Source organism: Gymnoscopelus microlampas (genome assembly GCF_963454915.1).
Source record: "Gymnoscopelus microlampas genome assembly, chromosome: 21".
Classification (NCBI taxonomy): domain Eukaryota; kingdom Metazoa; phylum Chordata; class Actinopteri; order Myctophiformes; family Myctophidae; genus Gymnoscopelus; species Gymnoscopelus microlampas.
Window position 1 is genome coordinate 6,607,791 of NC_139958.1, and position 6,000 is coordinate 6,613,790.

Below are 6,000 nucleotides of genomic sequence, written 5' to 3' on the forward strand. Positions count from 1 at the left end.
GGCTATATTGACTCATTTGAAGGAACACAGAGGGGGAGAAATGGAACATGCTGTGCATGGCTTATTTTAGTTGGCTTGGCAGTTGTTGTGATGATGGCCTGCTATAGTATGCTATATGAATGACATGCATGCTAGGGGTGGGGGGCCAATTGGAAAATGAATTAATTAATACATATTTGAAACAAAATTTTTCGCCAGGAGACAACTTTTATTTCAACATTTCCCCTGGCCGACTCCTTTTCCTCCATTTCTTTCCTTTTTTTTCTCCTGTTTTGTGGGATTTCACCCTTTTTGCATGGCAACCCATGTGTCAAAGGCCCATGTAAGACCTCCCCTCACCCACCTCACTGAATACGGAGTTTTTGATATGCAAATCACAATGGCGGTATTTGATTTTTCTTTTTTGTTGGAAGGTGTGAGTGGTCTCTCTCTCTCTGTCTCTCTCTCTGTCTCTCTTGCCATGCATGCCACCTTGATTCTGGCACACACACCCCCAACACCTCTCTTTCTGAGAGAATGGGAATGTTACTCTTTTACTGTCGATTTATGTACACACACACGCACAGATCCCCCCCAACCTTGTACCCATGTAGGCAGCATGTAGTTTTATTTCTGAAAAGCAGAAGTCATTAGAGAATTTGTCATGAATGCTGCTCCTTAAAAACAATGTTATAGTTATTCCTCCCTCCTCCTCCTCATCATCATCACCCACAATACAAACAATCTGGTGGTTCTCTTTCCATCAGAAGGTACAGTGCTTAAGTGTAGAGCTGGCCATGAGTGAAGGAACACAGGCTTGAGGAGTCAGGTTGGTACTGTAGTGTAGTAGATGCCAACTTGTTCATTCTCGTTGCTCCTGACCTTTGTTGATGGTGATTGAGAAAGCCAGCCATGACTCACTGAGTCCTCTCTCTCTCTCTCTCTCTCTCTGCTATACCGTGGTCAGGGAGTTAAAGGTCCCACATGGCTGGCAGCTCACAGTCCCCGGTGATGAGCCTGTGCTTGTTTTAACCCCCCCCCTCTGTGAGGGGAGCACCTCCCATACCAAGCAGTGAGCCCATGGAGACGCTCCATCCAATAACAAAACAGAGAGAGGCGGTCAACACTTCCTGTCGAGCGGACAAGAACAGGCTGGAGTGTACACACACACACTGGTTGTCAGTGGTGGAAAAAGTACTCGAATGTTCTACTCAAGTAAAAGTATCAATACTGCAATGTAGAAGTACTCTGTTAAAAGTAAAAGTCCAGAATTAAAAAATGTACTTGAGTAAAAGTACAAAAGCATTGCTATGAAAAAGTACCAAAAGTAAAAGTACAAAAATATTTGAAAATAGCAGATCTACAAGCTCACAACGTGTCGCGATGCAATGCGTTGTGAGCTTGGCTTGGAGAGCTCACTCTCACCGGTCTCAGTGCACCCACTCGAGGTCCGTTAGAGCGATGTACTGTATACTGCAGCTGTCACTGCAATCCCTATGAGAGGATATGAGAGTTAGCCTACTTTTAAAATGATCCTACTATGAACTGGAGACGATATAGAGTTGAATAAAAATGTTTCCAAATGTATGGAGTGTCTTTATCAACATATCACCTTGTTTTCTCAATAGTTGATGTGTTTCACATCTAATTTGCCACTTGAATGGGTTGCCCATAATGTAATCTCTCAAGAACAGATTCTGCTCTGCGTTTGAATCTGTCGGTAGCCGTGTTGACAACCCGTGCACATTGGCTACAAGTGGGCGTGCCATCAGATCAGGAGCAGGCTTTACCCAATCAAATGTAGTGGGCAGGATTTACGTGTGTGCCGTTCGTTCCCCACTGGAAACAAACCGAAACTCATTTAACAATAGCGTCCTCGAAGCCGACAAAACCACGGAAAGTTAGTAACATTTTAACTTGCTCTTTCATCATAGAAACAAGTGGGCTTTTAACCAAAACGATCCATGCTCTCTGGAAGAAGTGATGTTAGTGTTCCGTGTAGAAATATTGTTTGTGGGAATGAAAACATAGTCGCACCACCGGAAGTGAAAGGCTGAAGGCAGACCAAAACCCCGGTTTCCCTGAGCACGGGTCGTCCGTTCAGCTCCGCCCAGAGCCAAATGAATAAGTAAAAAAACAGCAGAGGGCTCTGTTTTTCCTTTTTATTTGGCGATGGGTTCCCAGATTGCCCATAATGTTAACACAGCAGAGGGGAGACGGCAAGACAGACAAGTTAGTTGCATTTCAGTGACATCACTGTCTTTACGAGCGCCGACTTTGAATTCTCATCCCAATCCCGACTGACTTTGTTCACGTCTATATTTTGAACATCTCATATAGGCTTATATACATTTTCTACCTACTGCGGAGCTCCGACGGTACATGAAAAATGTAAACGTGTGGGTTTACCGTTGTTGTATTAACTTGCCTGAATGTAGTTGGAGAAATAACCAATAACTGTTTTTTATTTTGTTTTTCTTATAGAGCTTTGGCTATTTGGGGGTCCTTGGCACGGGGGAACGTTCGGGAACCCTGGGGTAAGTAAGACATGTGACACAGGACTCCATACGGAATCAAACCGGGCATTGTGTGATCATGTGGTCAGACACATATCGACCATTGTAATTTGACAGCCATAGTATACTCATGGGTATACTCAGCCAGCCTCCGTACGTCAATATCCAACATGCATGCTGCTGCCCCGCACGTTCAATTCCCATTAAGTGGCATTATGTGTGAGTCTGTCAACGTTCCCTGTGTGCACACATGGTTCGTACCAGTGGTATAAAGTAACTAAGTATACGTACTCAAGTACTGAAAGAACAATTTTGAGGGTATTTTTTTACTTTCTTCAGAATTTAGAATTTTCAATACTTTTTCTTCCTCTACCCCACTACAGTACATCTCGGAGGACAATATTTGTACTCTTACTCCACTACAATTATATGAAAACATTAGTTACTCTAGTTACTTTGTAGATTTTGATTATTATTGCAAAACACATCAACCACTTCAGCCGCATATAAATATCGGCCTTTTGATAAATAGCAGATCTACAAGCTCACAATGCGTCGCACATGGTGAGCTTGTAGATCGGCTATTTTCAAAAGATTTTTTTTATACGTTTTGAACATTCTGGACAATGAGTACTTTTACTTTTGATACTTTTAAGTGTATTTCGATGCCGATACTTTTGTACTTTTTACTCAAGTACATCTTGAGTACGCGACTTCTACTTGTAACAAAGTAATTATCTACATTGCGGTATTGATACTTTTACTTAAGTAAAAAACATATGAGTACTTTTTCCATCACTGGTTGGTACTAGCTAACGTTATAGCCTGATGGAGCACGCAACATCTTGTGTGTGTGTGTGTGTGTGTGTGTGTGTGTGTGTGTGTGTGTGTGTGTGTGTGTGTGTGTGTGTGTGTGTGTGTGTGTGTGTGTGTGTGTGTGTGTGTGTGTGTGTGTGTATGGTGTGTCTATCGTGACGGTAACACATATACCCCATGAGCATGACTGAATAAAACAAAGTATTCATCTATTCTTTCTAATTTAATCTCATGTGATATGACAATATGTTTTGCATGGTGTTTAATTTGCATGCATGTGCATGCCTGGCCTGGGTGCAGCGCAGACATGCAACACGCAACGCATGATTCGTACAGATCTCATGCACACAAGCTTATAAATTACCAATCATTTTAACCCCTTTATACATATTTTATACTTTGGCTATTCAAATTATAGCAGATATACATGTTCATATAGCGCGGCACGAGTGCCGTGCTGATGAGCTTGTAGATCTGCTATTTTTGGAAAATCGTGAAAAAAAATATATTCTTTGAAGCGAACATTTGTAACTCAAATCTTTGCTTCTGGGGGGTCCTTGGAACAATATTTTTGAGATGGGGGTCCGCGGCCAAATACATCATCATTTTCGGCGTCCATGACATGTAAAAGTTTGAGAACCACTGATGTACAGTAGATCCTGTGTCTAGGTGAGACATGACCTTTGCCACGATCCTGTTTCTGGTTTGACATATAGTTCTACCTGATTGATTGATTGATTGATGTATTGATTGATGTACTTTATTTAGTAAGACATGAGAACATCAGTACATGGAAGTACAAATTCACAATACAAGGCCTACTAAACTGGAAGACTCATTAAGCACTAAGCTTGTTTAAGATGAGATCCCCATGCACACAAATCATGATGACATATAAGAGACAGACAGATATACACACTATTATACAGAATGTCATACAATCAGTTTACAGGTTACTGGTATGAAGAGTGAAAAATATGTACAAAAGAAGAAAGAGAGAGGGGGGGGGGGTAGGGGCCATTTTTGAATTGCAGCCTCCTGAAGGTGTATCTTTAGGGCAGTTTTGAAAGTGAGTAGGGTTTTACACTCCTTTACTCCTTTTGGCAGGGCATTCCACATTTTTGATGAATAGCATGAGAACGAGTTCATTCCCTTTGTTGAGCCAAATCTGGGTTGAACATGATTTGTGGAGCTGCCTCTGGTGTTATGATCATGGACTTGATTAACATTTTGGAAGTATTTTGACAAATACAGGGGGATCCCAATGTTGTGGTGTATCTTGAAGACCAGGCCCATAGCAAGTTGCTGTACTCTGTCCTCAACCCTAAGCCATCCAATCCTAGCAAAATGAGCAGGGGTTAGACCTGAAGGTCAAGATCACATTTATCCCCTGAGCAAGCAGGCAGGCTCCATGAGGTCAATGGTAAAACATTTCAGCACTTTCAGCGCAGGAGCCCGCTCGGGTTCAAATCCGGGGTAAGAACAGCAAACTTACATATAGTAGTGTAGTTTTAACTGAAAAACAAGGCTTATAAAAACGATAATTAACCGTATTCTAAAACAAGCAAAGATCATAGAGAAAATGTCCTTAGTTTTAGTCTTCGCCAATTTATTTAATACAGAAGCTTAGTGTTGTTGTGGGAGGATGTGAAATCTGTCATCCAATGTTTTAGCCGTGCCAGTTTTAATTGTGAATAATGTTGTTTTTCTAAATGGCATGATGTTTGGTTCAGTTGTTATTGCACAATATACTTTTTTTCTGGCCCTTTTCTCACCACTGTGAAATACACCATATATGCAAAACTAAAACTTACACAAACTAAACTACAAACCCCCCCATTTTAAAGATGAACTAAAACTAAACTGAAATGGAAAACAAAAAGTCAAAATGGAACAAAAATAAATGATGAGAAATGCAAATACTGTAATAATAACAACAACAACACTCTCATAATAACCTTCATACAGACATCATGCACACAACAAGCATAATCACCGGCTTCGAATGCTATCAATGCATTGAATGGGACATTATCACGTTTTATCAGACCGTTGAATGGGCAAAGTAGGCGACATACTGACCTACCTGCGATTTATTATCAGACCATTCATTGGGCGTAATCAGGAGATACTGACCAACTCGGAGGCAGAGCAGTCCCCACAACATGATTTACCATTCTGTGCCTATCGGTGCATAACTCAAACGGCGCTGAGTAGGCTCAAGTGAACGTCACAACGTTCAGCACGGCAACTCGCTCGCTTTAGCTCGCTCGGTGGTCCCTCACGTGACTCCAGTTCGCTTGAGACTGCGCGCCTCCGTCATGGTCCAAAACCAAAACTTAACTTACATATATAAGTCCTTGGTTCTCAAAGTGGGGTCTGGGGACCCCCAGGGGTCCTTGAGGGAGTTCCAGGGGGTCCCCAGCTAAATGATAGATAGTTAGGAACCAAATTGACTCTTATGGGTCTGTAAGTTAAATAAGTTAAATACAATTAAGTTAAAGTTAAATTAACATTGATTTTACAATATGAATTGGGGTCCCAGAGATAGAAATGCCATTAAATGGGGGTCCATAGCCAAATGCATATCAAACTGGGGCTCCTTGAAATGAAAATCACTGCTAGAGCCGTAAAAATCTTCTCTTATGGGGGTCCCTGGCATATCTTTTCAAATGGGGGTCCGCGGGCA